We start from the raw sequence: 15,227 nt of genomic DNA, 5'->3' as shown, positions 1-15,227 counted from the left end.
TTGGCAAGCTTCGTGCCCTCGAAAGAGGTCTGGATTTAAGAGTCAAAAAGTCGGGGTTAGAACCCTACTGCCTATGGTGTTGTTTTGGGTCCTTGGATTCACTCTGGGAAAGGTTTCACTAGAGCTCCTGTTTTAGCGACATGCAGCGAGTTTCCCAGGCGAGTTTCCCAGGCGAGATTCTCCAAATTCCATGAGACAGAGACCTTAGTTATATTTAAAGGGCAGGTTTATTAGGGAAAGGGACAGAAGAGTAAAAAGACACTTGCATAGACAGCAGGGCAGGAAGAGCTGCCCCTGGAGGGACAGGTTTGCTGAGAGAGGCCTGCATGGTTGCAGGCGGGCGGCCTTGGGGAGAGCTGCCTCTGCTGAGGGAGGTCAGTGAAGAGAAGTCCCGGCATGGTACAGGTCACGGGCATGTGGGAAGTCTGCTGCCCTGCAGAGAGAGAGAGTTGGTGAAAAGAAACACCTGAATAGTCACAGGTGGGCAGAGGGATTGCTGTCCTGAGCCAGTGCAGAGACTGCACTGATAGTCTGCTATTTGGGAGGGGCTCACTCCTTGCTGATTTTGGATAACTATGCAGACTCTGAAAGGGACCGAGATTCCACAATGGGCTCAATCTCCTTATATTTGCCCTTGGGCCTGTGCTCTAGACAGCCCTACAGCAGTCTGATACCTGTTTGGATCTTATGCTTAGCAATCTGGGCATTGGAGCCTAAGGATCTTGGTTTCCATAGCTGTGTCAATGGCTATGCTAATCTCTTCTGCCCACCCCCTCCGTGTGAGCCAGGTTTCTGGTCTTGTTCACACCTCCTTTTCAGTTTTTCTATTCCTGTCCTGCATCACCTATAGCGAATATTTCCACTAATGTAGGACATTGTTGTGCTGCCCCAGGAAAACTAAGAAAATATTTAAAAGACACTTCCAAACCTTGTCCCTCAAACAGGCTGGAAAAGAAAACAACCTAGGGGAAAATCTATGTAAAACTAAGAGAATTGGAGCTATTATCTCAGGGTTCTAAACAAATGGAGGTTTCTTTTGGGAAGCAATATATTTTAGCTTCTAGAATACCTGAAGCAAATTGTCAACAGAGCTCAACAGGGATGTTTCAGATGTTTATTTCACTTCATTCCGACAGCAATCCTTGGTTCATATTTAATAGATGAGAAAATTGAGGTGCAGAGGGAACAGAGGACTTGGCCAAGATCAGACAAGTTGTGAATGCTGGAACTAGAGGTTGTGTGGGTCTGGACCCTAAATACGGTGTCCTTGGTACTGAATGACCTGGCAGAAGATCCATTAGAGGAGCAGAATATAGAGGTCGAGGGCCTCCCCAGTGGTGCAGCGGTTGAGTGCTGGTTGCGAAGCTGCCCGCGGCCTCTGCGGCGCCGGTTCGATCCCCGGCTGCTCCCCGGCCACCGGAGGAGGGTCCCACATGGCGCGCAGACCTCTCCTGCCGCCCGCTGCTCCCCTCAGCAGTGTACTTCGGTCCTTCTGCCTGCTCTGCTCCCCGCTCTGGCTCTGGTGAATTCTCTCATCTTCCCGCGCTTCTGACTGTACCCAGTGCTTGTATAAATAAATAAATAAATAAATCTTAAAAAAAAAAAAAAAGAATATAGAGGTCGAATTCTCTTCTAAAAATGAAGAGCCGCAGAATGACTTTTAGAAAAATCTTATTGCCTACAACAAACTTAATTTAAATAAAAATACACAAAGTGATTCAAAGTTAAGAAAGGGTTAAAGTCTACTATAGTTGAAGTAACTGCCAGGCAGATTCCTAATCATATAAGACAAAAAAGATATCAAATCAAAAATAATAAGGGATTGAACAAGAAAGCCATGATAAAAAGTTAACAAAATCCAATACCCTGTAGTCCCAAACTACAAAGCAACAACATTCATTTTCAAATAAAACTGACAGAAATATCAGAAAAAAAGAGTCATACTAAATTTAGAGATCTTGGGCCTCGCAGGCGGTTGAGCCGCCGCACTGTGAAGCTGTCCGCAGCCTCTGCAGCGCCCATTTGATCCCCTCTAGCCGGGCGAGGTTCCCACGTGGCACAGTAGACCTCTCCTGGCAGACCTCTCCTGCCGCCCACTGCTCCCCTCAGCAGTGTATTTCGTCAGTCTGCCTGTTCTGTTCCCTGCTCTGTCTCTGGTGAATCTTCTCACTCTCCCGCGCATCTGGCCTGTACCCTGGTTCTTGTATAAATGAATAAATAAATCTTCAAAAATAAATAAATAAATAAATTCAGAGATCTTAAGATTCAAGACAGGAAAGTTTATATTAGTCAGGGTAATGTTAGATGCTAAAATGAGAACATTTCAGTGACTTAATGCAGCAGAAATTTCTCACTGACTTAATAGTAGAATATAGATGTTCTTTGTTAGTGGACAGCTTTCTTTCCTGTAATAATTAAGAGATGAAGTTGCTTCCATTCTGGACTTGCACTTTCACATAGGATCCCAGAATCCTCTGCTTCCCGCCATCAGAAGAGGAAAGAGAATAGGAAAACCCAGACCTTCTTGGAGGCCACTGTCTGGAAATGACACAGACCATGTCAACAAATATTCCACTGGAGAGACTGTGGCCATGCCTAGGTGCAAAGGAGGCTGGGAAATCTAGTTCCTGCCCTTTTTTTAAAAGATTTATTTATTTATTTATAGAAGTGCTGGGGTACAGGCCAGATGCGCGAGAGGGTGAAAAGATTCACCAGAGACAAAGCGGGAAGCAGAACAGGCAGACTGACGAAATGCACTGCTGAGGGGAGCAGGAGGCAAGACAGGAGCGGTCTGCCACTACATGTGGGACCCTCACCGGCCGGCCAGGATCGAACCAGCACTCCAAAGGCTGTGGACAGCTTCACAGCGCGGCGCTCAATCGCCTGTGCCATCAGGGGAGCCCTAGTTCCTGCTTTTGCAGCCACTTCCCAGGAACAATTCAGCATCATGCTGGAAGGACCATGATTATTTTTGAAGGACCAGCTAGCCACCTGTGGCAGGGAGAAGCAAAGAACAAACAAGTAAACAAAGTCAAACAGAAAATAAGGAGCATTTGTCCATGAAGTAGTTGCGAGGGGCACGCGTAGGTGCAGCTGGGGATGTGTTGCTTCCAGTGGTCTGGGTGGAAGTGGGCTCAAGGGAGCAGCTACAGTCGTCAGAGGGAAGAAGGAAGCGTTCATTCATTGCAAAGGTCACTCAAAGGCATAACAGAAATGGGATGGCTAGGAGAACAAAAATAATCATGTCAACTCTCCTGTCCTCTTCCCCCTCCAAAAAAAAAAAAAAAATTGAAAGCAATACAGAAGTTTGAGGTTTGAGTCAGAGTAGTTGTTTAGGTCCTGGTATTAAAAAAAAAGGAGGGTATGCTCCAGGGAACTCTCTTGGCGTGAGGGTGGGGGAGGAAGCAGGCATTGAAATGGCTTTTTAGGGGAGCGTCAAGGGATTAGACAGCCTCACTACAGGGAGGCGACTTTACCAGCAGGCACGAGAAGACACCTTATTTTTGGCTAATACAGAAATGTCACAGAAATTGGTCACCTGCAGAAAATGTAGAAGTTCATTTTGTCAATATAAAAAGTTCCCATATAGCACATTCTCAGACTACAATGAAATAACATTAAAAATGAATAACAACAATGGAATTACACACAAAAAGGCAATGTTGAAGTATGAAGAATCTCTGAAGTTGCTTTCAAGTCAGGGAGTAAATGCAATACAAAGTGACAGGACTTTTAAAATAAAAATAAAATTAAAGAATTTGATAATATCTGGAACACAGCAATGCAGGTCTTAGGGGAGAACTTATCACTGTAAGTACCTATATTAGTATTAAAGAGAGTGAGAGAAACATAATGAACTGAATTTCTAAATCCCTTCAAAAGGGAATAAAGCAACTTCCTAAAATATAGAAGTAGAAACGTCAAATAAAAATAAGCATTATGAGAAAGATGTAAAGAACTATTTCGCAAGCAGACCAACAGTTGTCTGAAAAATTCGCAGAATTTTTGGCCGAATGATTTACAAAAAAAAAGAAAAAATGCCCAACAGTAAATCAGAGATGAGAAAAGCAATTTCACAATGAACAGGGAAGAAATTCAAAACACTTGGTGTCCTATACCCCTTCCCTGTTACTATTGCACCCTGTATATATCTCTATTAAAGCATTTATTATGCTGTAGTTTAATTATGTATTTATTTGTCTGTCTCCTGTGTTAGCCAGGCTCCTGGCAGGAAACTGATGGTGCACTCCAAAAGGTTTTACTGAAGATAGTTAATAAAGGCACTATTTGCAATAGTATACGTAGGGTTCAAGGAACCAACAGGGATTCTAAGCACCCCGAGACTGGCAAGAGCACCAAATACCACCTGGATCCTAAGAGGCAAGGAGCAGGACTGTTAGGGGAAGGTGGCCAGATGGGGCTGATAGAGAGGGGCTGCTTCCCAGCGGCTGTGGGGAGACGTAGAAGAATAAAACCACCACCGAAACAGAGCCTGGAAGGAGAGGAATAAAAACCTCAACCCCTCCTACCTCCTGACTTCTCACTTCCTGCCTTTCCTCCCAAAGATGGAGTCTGCCTGAAGCCAGAACCTGGGTGGTTGAACCCATAGAAGTCAGCCCCGCCACGGCACAGAGCAGGGTATGGAACAGATTGGGGTGGAGTTTTGGGACCACGGAATTGACAGAGCACCTGCTACGATCAGATTATGGCGTGTGGAGAACAAAGACTGCGTCTCATTTTTGTTCCGCCAGCACTTGGGGCTAATGATTCAAAAAATATGTGGTCAATGAGTGAGGAAACTGAGAGAGTCCTTATCATTCCCGGCTACATGTTAATGAAAATAACTGAGTGGCTGTGAGTGAGGACCTACATAAATATTTCCAGTACCAACAATGACAGAGGAAGAGTAACAGGAGTAGACGATTCAGACAGGAAATAATAGAAGAGGGAATATGAAAACAACATAGTTGGTTATACTTCAGTAAAGGTAAAATAAAAAATGAAAATAATATGGAAGCAGGGACACCGTATTTAGATCAATCACTGGGAAATTTTTCCAACAAACCATCCTTCCGCAATACAATCTGTACAAAAATACAGAGGAGACTGTAGTACCAAATGTATTTTATGAGGCAAATATGGTTTGTATTTCAATGCAAGAATATCAAGATAGAAAGTTATAGGTTCATTTTATGGAGACAAGAATTCTAAACACTATGGTAAGAGAAAGGATGCAGCACAAAAAACTGCTGTGAGCCAGGTACAAAGACATCATAACCTTAGAAACAATTTTAACATATCACTTTAATGGATAAAGTATAAAAAATAGATCCATTTATACTTTCGAAAACCTTTCTTGAGTGTCTACTATGTATCGGGCCCTCTTACAGGGACTGGAGGTAAGAGCGAGGAGGACAAGCCAAAAATCCTGCTCTCCTGGGGCTTCCATCCTCGTGGGGGGAGAGAGAAGTCAGGCAATAACTCAGCGGAACAGTTTTCATGGGATGATGAGAGCCCGGGTAGAAATGAGACAGGGTGATACCATGGAGTGTCATGAGAGCCGAGCAGTCACATTAGATAAGGTCACCAGGAACGTCTCTCTGGGGATGTTTGAGCTGAGGCCTGGTGTTTCCAAAGATAGTGAGAAAACATTTCTGAACATTGAAAACTTTCACTGGTTAAACGAAATAAAAAGTCATGGAAGGTTTTCTTTCTCAAAGGATCATTATACACACCTAAAATTAAGGACCAGAGACACTACTAAAAACATAAATATGACAAAAATGTCTTTGTCATCTGTCTTAATTAAATTTGTGGTCAAATGAGATTGAAGAAGAAAAAGCTGAGTTATAAATATGTTGAAGGAAGAAATAAAAAAAAAATCACTCCTCAAATGACAGGATTATATACAAAGAAGCCCAAGGCATCAACACAAAATTCATTAAAAATAATAAATAGTGGCCTCCCTGGTGGCGCAAGGGGTTAAGATGCAACCTAGGAAGCTATCTGCAGCCACTGCAGCACAGGTTCGATCCCCGGCTAGGGAGCTACCCACATGGTGCAGCAGACCTCTCCTGACTCGCCTGCTGCTCCCCTCAGCAGTGTATTTCAGTCAGTCTGCCTGTCCTGTTCCCCACTCGGTCTCTGGTGAATCCTCTCACTCCCCACACCTCTGGCCTGTACCCCAGTTCTTGTATGCATAAATAAATAAATCTTTAAAAAAAAAAAAAGAGTGAGAAAAGAGAAAGAACATAGTTTCCAATTAAACACCCAAAGTTACCCATCCCCCTGTGGGTAAAGGCCCAGCCAACGGGGTGGGCCCAAAGCAAGGCCACTGCCACCCCAACACTTGCCACAAGTCTAAAGCACCTTCTGGTGGGGACCCATAGGAAAGGGGCAGAAGAGGCCAGGCAAGCATGGAAGGAAAGCAGCAAAATCTAAGTCAAGATCAAGGCTGCCATTGTCAGCTTCCCCGTGAGCCTCTCACCCATATCTGTCTCTTTCAAGTGTCCCCTTCCCTGTCCCTTCCATGTCCCCCAAGTCCCTGGAACAAGTCCAAGGCCAAGAAGCAGCCATGGCTTCTTTACATGTCTCTGCTCCATGTGCCTCCCAGGTCTTTTTCCTTCCTTCTTCCTTCTCCCAGTCTTTTCTAGCTTTTATTCCCTGCTTGGCTCCACCCTCCCTTGGGTGGGGCAGGGAACCCAAACCCCCCCCCTTTCCCTGTTACATTACGAATAGTCATTCTAACAGGTGTGAAGTGATATCTTATTGTGGTTTTGATTTGCATGTTCCCTGGTGATTAGTGAAGTTGAGCACCTTTTCAAGTAACTATTGGCCATTTGCATGTCTTCTTTGGGGAAATGTCAATTCAGATCTTTGGCCATTTTGAAACTGGCTTGCTTGTTTCTTGCTATTGAGCTGCATGAATTTCTTATATACTGTGGAGTATTTCTACTTTTTAGTCATTATGAATAATGTTTCTATGAGCATTCACATGAGCTTTTGCGTGAACATATGCTTTTACTTCTGCAAACGTATCTAGGAATGGAATTAATGGGTCACATAATAACTCAGTTTAATTGTTTGAGGAACCCCCCAGGCTCTTTTCCAAAATGGCTACACCATTTTCCATTCCCAACAACAATGTCAGAAGGTTCCAATTCCTTGCTCCTACCAACATTTATTATCTTTATTATTATTAATATTATAGTCATTCCACTAGGTGTGAAATTATATCTCATGGTTTTGATTTCCATTTCCCTAGTGGCTAATGATGTTGAGCATCTTTCGAGGTGCCTGCCGGTTATACGTAGACTTTCTTTGGGAAAATGTCTATTCAGATCCTTTGTTCATCTATTCATCGAGTGGACTGTGTTTTTTTAAAAAGATTTATTTTATTTATTTATGCATACAAGAGCTGGGGTGTAGGCCAGAGGTGCAGGGGGTGAGAGGATTCACCAGAAGCAGAGTGGGGAACAAGACAGGAGGATCCACTGAAATACACTGCTGCGGGGAGCAGCAGGTGAGACAGGAGAGGTCTGCTGTGCCATGTGGGTAGCTCCCTGCCTGGGGATTGAACTCGTGCTGCAGAGGCTATGGATAGCTTCATAGTGCTGAGACTTAATCCCTTGCACCAACATGGAGGCCCTGGACTGTCCTTTTATTGTTACATTGGAAGAGGTCCTTATAGCCTCTGGATGCACCATCTTTATCAGAGGGGTTACAAATATTTCCTCCCTTTTTCTGGGTTCTCCTCATACTTTCTTGATTGGCCTTCACAGCACAAGTTGATTTGAATTATCTATGTTCATTTTTTTTGGTGCAGTTGTTTAAGTTCCAATTAAATAATTATGGGCTGTGCAAAACATTGAGAAAGGAGGGACTGCTGGCGGGAACAGGGCACATTGGCCAGAGACTGCGTCCTGACACTGCATTAGCGGTTGTTCAGTTCTGGCCTATGCCGGAGCCACAAATGAGACTTTCTGCTGTCAAGATGAATCTGTTCGCTTATTTCATCTGTTTGTTCAACAAATGTTCTGGATACTACTACATATTAAGCCTTTTGTTAAGGAACTTGGGTTACAAAAATGAAAGTAGACAGTCCCTGCCTTCAAGGAGCTGTACAGTGGAGTGGGTGCTAAGGTGTGTAACCCCATAAGGGCAACGATAGGTATCATGATGAGAACCACATACGGACTTATGGAAGAGTTCAGATTACTGAGAACACATCTGGTTGGGGTTTTCATAAATGTTACTTTGGCTGAAGACATTTCAAACCATGGGGGAAAAAACAACCACCACTAAATCAAGAAGAAAACCATAGCCACTAAGTAAACAACAGTAAAAGGAATGCTGAAATGGTGGAGGGGGTTTTCCTTCCTAGATGCTGTCTAAATTTACGCAATGCAGAACTGTTGCTTTTTTCTGAAATGTACACTCTTCGTTCCGGTCTGTAGGTCTGAACTGGTGCAGCTAGGTATGCATCATTTTACTCACTGCTAATGAAAGTTAACCCATTCTTTAAAAAAAAAAAAAATCTCTCCCTTATAAAGTTACCACTGGCATCTTCTGAATATCTGTCTAAAAAAATCTCTCCCAGCCCTCTGGTAACTGAAACTTATATAATGTTGCAAATGAATGTTACCGCAGGACATTTACAAAAAAGAAAACTCTATGAACGAAAGCCAATGAACCTCTGGAGTTCAAATATTCACTCAACAAATAACTAATGGGTTCTCATTGTGTGTCAGCACTATGGCAAGAGATGGGGAAGGCAAATAACCATCAGAAAGAGAAGCATCAAGCCTGAACTTGGGGTAGATTTAGTGCTGGAAAACTGGCAGGAAGAAATTCCAGACAGAAAGTTAAGGACAAAAAAGAGAGATACAGTTTTTGAGAAATGGAAAGACTTGGCAACCTGGGAAAAGGAAGGAGTAATTAAGGAGTGGGGAAGCTGGAACAGAAACAGATCATGAAGCTTGGCAGTGGGGTGGGACATGATCAATTTTCTATTTTAGATTAAATGGCAGCTGTGAGAATACATAGAAAGGAAGCAAAACAGGGGGCTGAGAAAGATGACAATACGTTAGGGGTGCAGCAAAGGAATACAGAGACACGTGTGGATTTGAGAAGTTATTCAAGACAGGGTGATTAATTGGGCATTGTGGGTGAGAAGCACTATTAGTCAGGGTTCTCCAGAGAAACAAGAAGCAGGACACACATAGGTATGTCAGCGGAGACGTGTTACAGGAGTCGGCTGACATGGCGATGGGCTGAACTGTGCCGCAAAATGCAGCCTGCAAGCTGGCGCACCAGGAAAGTTGGCGACATAATTCAGCTCAGGAGGGGCAGAGAGGGAACGGGAGGGGAGGGTCTCCAGCAAGTACTTGTCAAAGTGCTGGGTGAGACACAAAGATGTTTACGAACTAGTGCCTGTCCTCATGCAGTTGCTCATCTAACAGGCAGAGCTGCTGACACAGACTGTGAATTAGAAACGTGCTTCCTCCTAGCATGGCTGGGCAGATGGATTTCCGCTGCCACTGCCCTTCAGGCAGGCCCCTTTAGTCAGGGCACAACCAGAACAACTGGACTTGGCTGCCCTGCTATCAGCAAAGAAACTCAAGCCACTAAAACCCGGGGTTAGAAGAGATTGCTGCTGCATGTGCAGTACTTGAAGAGCTCAGAAGAGAGGAAGGAACATGAAGTGGAGGTGGCGACAGAACTGGGACCCAAGGCTGAATAAGACCTCTGTAGATGGAGACAGGTAGGTGCAGGGGAGAGAGTGGAGCACACCGGCCAGCGGGTGGCAGCACAGAAGCTGAAGACGTAACAGTAGTTGATTTGCTCAGCATGGACTCCAGAAGTGGGCTCCATCTAGCTGTCTTAGCACAGCAGACGGCCTCTTAGAATATGTTGATCTCAAATGAAAGGAACTGGTTACCCCAACCAACAGGGTTGATTTGGAAACAAAGGAACAGAAGAGAAGGCAGATAGGGTAGAGCATTCATGGGGAGACCCACGTGTATTTCCCAAATCCGAGGCTAACAACCCCCATGCAGGCTCTGGAGAACCTCTCCCGCAATTCCACTAGAGGTGAGACAGCCTATTTCTTGTAGGAGATGCCAGGCGCGTGGGGCCTGTACTCTGCTGATACACACATGCGTGGGCTTTCTCTCTCTAGCCTCTCTGCATCGTGTAAATAAGATTCTAAATATTAATGTTCGCAAGCATGAGAAAAGCTCGCTGGATTATATGAAACACACACCTGCACACATGTATGTACACATACATGCCCACAAGCACACATACTAGAATCCCCCAAATTAGCCCTTTTATACTTTTTTTCCTCTCGCCTATCCTTCCCCTCCAAAGCACTTCCCACCAGCCAGTCCTGCTCCACCCCTCAGTCCCAGCAACCCCCTGCTCTCAACTCCTTGAAACCTCACCTGGAGGCCTCCCTGGTGGCACAAGGGGTTAAGCACCTCACTGTGACACAATCTGCAGCCTCTGCAGCAGCACGAGTTCGATCCCCTGCTGGCAGGCCAGGGACCAGGGAGCAACCCACATGGCACAGCAGACCTCTCCTGCCTCACCCACTGCTCCTCTCAGCAGTGAATTTGAGTCAGTCTGCCTGTTCTGTTCCCCACTCTGCCTCTGGTGAATCCTCTCACTCCCCACATCTCTGGCCTGTACCCCAGCTCTTGTATGCAGAAATAAATGAATCTTAAAAAAAAAAAAAAGAAACCTCACCTGGAGACAGCAAATAGGATCCTGGGTAAATCAGTGGCAGCAGTTCCTCCAGAGCGCCTTCACCGTAGTCACCTCTCTCCAGCCCTGACTGTAAAACTTCAAGAGAGGAGGGGAAATTTCATGGGATCCCTCCTTTTCCAAATCAAGACCCATTGCTCTCCCAAGGACTGCTATTCCTTTCTTGTTTTCTGCCCTTGGAACTTGGTTTGGTAACTGAATTTTGTTTCTTAACAATAGCAGTTAACACTTAGTCTGCAGTCTTTCTTTCCAGAGTTCCAGTAGTTCTTATAGACAATAAGTTGCACCCATTGGAAACTTAACCATTTGCAGCACAGCATTGCTGTTATTTATCACATACATTCATAACATTTGTGAGTTTTTTAAAATTTCCATTTTAGGGCAGAGGAAGCTGAGGCTCAGGAAGGTTAACTGACTTTCTAAAGACCACATAACTAACAAGGAAAACTAGTACTTAAAACCTAATTTTCTGGTTTTACATTGAGTACCTGTTGCGGCAAACTTCCAGATGCCTTGTTCCCACCCATGACATCTGTCAGTTCCTGAAGAGCAGGGGCTACAATTCACGTGACCTGGAATTTCCAAAAATCTCTAGGCAGTGATTGAATTCATTCCACTTTAGTACAAATACTTTCAATTTTTGTATACCATAATGGTGGCTGAGCTGGCCGCTTAAGTCTAGCAGGCTGCTTAAGTCTAGCAGACCCACACCAGGTGTTTTCTCAGATACTACTCAAAACAACTCTGTGAAGTAGGCATTTTTACTGTTCTCTTTCTACAGGGGAGAAGACTGAGGCATAGAAGGGTAAAGTACCTTGCCCAAGGTCACACAGGTAGTAAATTAGAGTGTCAGGATTTGACACTTGGTTCCAGGAGAAAGGCACTTTGAAAATGGAGTGACCGTCACCTGTTCTTTTATTCCAAATCCATGGCTTCATAAACATCAGCAAATATTTCACTGCAATGTGATTTCCATTGTACATCACAACAAAATCAAGATCACTCCAATATGTGCAAAGAAAACAGTTCTCAACTTACTTTCATTACCCAAAGACTGATTCTGGGTTGGCTAAGCCAGAATGGACCACACGATATTTTCCATATTCAATCCATTTTAAAAGGAATCTCAAATTTTCCAGTAAAAAAATGACTATTTGGAATGAGTAAAAGTCATATTAAATCCATGAAAAAAAGCTTAAGATGTCTCTTTTTAAAAGTTCCCCTTATTTTATAGTAAATGGTAAAATAATATTAAGTAACATTTTGAAAAAGGAAAAATAAACACTTCCCCCTCTTCCGTTGCCTGAATATACCTCTTTTTTGTGTGCTGTGTCCCTGTGCCTATGTTCTCCATAATTGCATGCACAATGGATAGACAGTGTAGGTATATGTTTTTTTTTTTTTAATCACTTCACTTCATACCATGAGTACTTTTTAAAATATTTATTTATTTATGCATACAAGAACTGGGGTACAGGCCAGAGGCACGGGAGGGTGAGAGGATTCACCAGAGACAGAGTGGGGAGCAGAACAGGCAGATGGACCGAAAGCACTGCTGAGGGGAGCAACAAGCGAGACAGAAGAGGTCTGCTGCGCCATGTGGGTAGCTCCCTGGTCGGGGATCGAACTCGTGCTGCAGTGGCTGCGGATAGCTTCATAGGTTGAATCTTAACCCCTTGCGCCACCAGGGAGGCTCCCTTCTTCATTGTTTTTTGAAGAGGTATTTCAGGTAGCAAGACCACTGGCATAACATCCCTATTTGTCAAGTTCCAAGCATGGAGCTATGGGAGGAGATACTAGGAATTATGCACTGAGAGGTACCGGTGCACAAATTACAGAATTTATGAATTAGGCAGCAGGGAGAAACTTCTATTTCAAGGATAAAGCATACTATAATAAGTAACTTTTTCTATCATAAGCATTGTGAATTACTCCCTTATTTGTGCAAGGACTGTACCTTGTTTATACCTCGATTACACCTGATATAACTGAACATTACCAGCATTCCTGGTGAAACATTTAACTTTTGCAAAGCCCCAGATTCCTTGTTCATAATTTGGGTATAACCATATGCCATACCTAACTCCCAAGGATAAAATTAAATAATTTATATAAAGACCTCAGCACTGACTATGTGCATTTTTCATTAAAAATGACAATCACTATTACCATCACATAGTATTGCAATTTTGTGTTTACCTGACTACTTTTTTAAAAAAGATTTATTTATTTATGCATATAAGAGCTGGGGTATATGCCAGAGACCCGGGGGTGTGTGTGAGAGGATCCACCAGAGACAGAATGTGGAACAGAACAGGCAGATTGACTGAAACAGACTGCTGCGGGGAGCAGTGAGCGTGTCAGGAGAGGTCTGCTGTGCCACGCGGGCTTCTCCCAGGCAGGCCCAGGCCGGGGATTGAACTCATGCTGCAGAGGCTGCAGACTGCTTTGCTGCGGACTGCATCACAGTTGCTTAACCCCTGCGCCACCAGGAAGGTCCTTTACCTGACTACTTGACTGAACTAGGGAAAGAAGGATAGAGTCTTGGTCATCTCTGTGTCCCCTGCATATAGCACAGTATCTGGCACATAATAAACGTTCAACTTACTAAAACATTTATTAAATAATATGGCTAAATGAATGAATGAATGCATTTTCGTTGAGAAATATAGATACCGTCACCACCACTGTTTGAAAACACCAATTTTGCACTGACTTTACCAATGTTAAGTATTTATGCCTGATCTCTATAAAGAAAATATATTTATTTTTCAGCATATCTTATCTCCCTCCACAAAAGTGAAAAACAAAGAATGCTTGAGGTTAAGTTTCAGGTTTTACTCTGCTGGAAAAGATTGGGGATGCCATTTAAACTGCAGTAACTAAACTACATGCACTAACCATATGTAGTTATTTAAATTTTATTTTAATAAAATTTAATAAAAATTAAATAAGGTTTAAAATTCACTCCCCAGTCTCACTAGCCACATTTCAAGTGCCCAATAGTCACTCAATAGAATGCCTAATGGATACCATATTGGAATGTGCAAAAAGTTCTGGTAGATAATACTGGTCTGTGATCCAAAAATAATTTCCTGTTTGGTTTTGAAAGTATTTCATGATGAATATGCAGTAAAACTTACTTGAAATGTTGCATTTGAGTAATTTTAAATAATGAAATGGACTAATTTTAAAACCCATTAATATCTCTTGCACATCTACCAGCCATGAAGTAGGAGAACATGGCCATGGAGCTTAAGAAGTGGTCAGAAGTGAGAATGATACTGAGAGATGTGGAAATAACCCAAGTGCCCATTTATGAATGAGTGTATAAAGATGTGCGTATAAAAGAAATAGTGTCAATAACAATATAGACGGGCCTTGAGGGGATTATGCTAAGTGAAATTTTTTAATCAAAGACAAATATTCTATGATTTCACTTATATGTAGCATCTAAAAAGCAAAACAGACAAACTGAAAGTCATAGATGCTAACAGCAGTAACACCTGAAGTGACAGACCGGAGAAGAGAACCGAAGGGATGCGTCCATCCCTTTTTCCCTCCCTAGTAGGTCTGCCTTCAGCCTGTTCCGCATGCCTACAACTCAGGAGCGGTTGCACTTTGTTTTAATAAAACCCCCCATTCTCTTCCCCTGATTTCTCACTTCCTCGAACTACAAAGCCCTTTTTAAAGGCAAGGCAGTCATTAGGTATTCCCTTACAGGATGTGAGGGAAGCTTAGAGTAGAAAATTTAGGGTGGAAGCTTCACAGGCCAGATATTAGAAGTGGGACTAGAAATGATTAACTAGTCATTAAATAAGCGATGGAAAATCTGCAGGCAAAGCCCAAACTGGAGGTGTGGACATGTAGAATTGTCTATGGACAATTGTGGGTCATTACAGAGAAACCCCAGTCCTTACAGATCAGCCCCACCAGACCTTCGAAGTGATAGATTCCACAGCGGATAAAATTCCACAACGGAATGGATCCCCCCCAGGAACACTATGTAAGGACACCCCTTGCTCTGGCAAAAAGCAGCTCTTGCCCCAAGACTGCCCTCTTGCGTCTACGCAGGCATCTTCCTTTCTTAACAAACCTGCCCCTCGGGAAGGCAGATCTTGCCCTGGAAGAACTGCCCATCTGCGTCTATGCAGGCGCCTCTTTTCCCCCATAAAGCTGCCCTTTGAAAATGCAGCTTTTGCCTGTTTGTGTCTATACAAACATCTTTTCCTGGAATAAACTTTAATAATCTTGCTGAGTGCCTCTGAATGGGAAACTCTGCTGAAACCTTTCTCAGAGGAAAGCCAGGAAGCCCATTCATTGAACCCCACTCATTGAACCCCATCAGATGGTGTCAGGTTCCAGAGGTAAATGTAATCTCTCTTCTCTCTCTGCTATCTCAACTGATGAGTATGGCATTTTTTTTTTTATTTTAAAGAAATCTCCTCCTTTGTTTTCAA

The 15,227-nt window shown here is 43.4% G+C and overlaps 1 long non-coding RNA gene across 1 annotated transcript in view; it reads right to left on the bottom strand.

The window, feature by feature from the left end:
* Positions 1–226: 226 nt before the first annotated feature.
* The window catches only part of LOC129145855 (uncharacterized), a 58,673-nt gene continuing 43,672 nt past the window's right edge, over positions 227–15,227 (bottom strand). The window contains exon 3 of the long non-coding RNA XR_008551971.1: positions 227–433. This is a non-coding gene — a long non-coding RNA (uncharacterized LOC129145855). The remainder of the gene's footprint in view (positions 434–15,227) is intronic.

This window comes from Talpa occidentalis, unplaced genomic scaffold, assembly GCF_014898055.3.
Source record: "Talpa occidentalis isolate TD23 unplaced genomic scaffold, MPIMG_talOcc4v2.1 talOcc4.15, whole genome shotgun sequence".
Taxonomy (NCBI): Eukaryota; Metazoa; Chordata; class Mammalia; order Eulipotyphla; family Talpidae; genus Talpa; species Talpa occidentalis.
The sequence above is the reverse complement of the archived record's forward strand: the minus strand, read 5'-3'. Positions and strand labels throughout refer to the sequence as shown.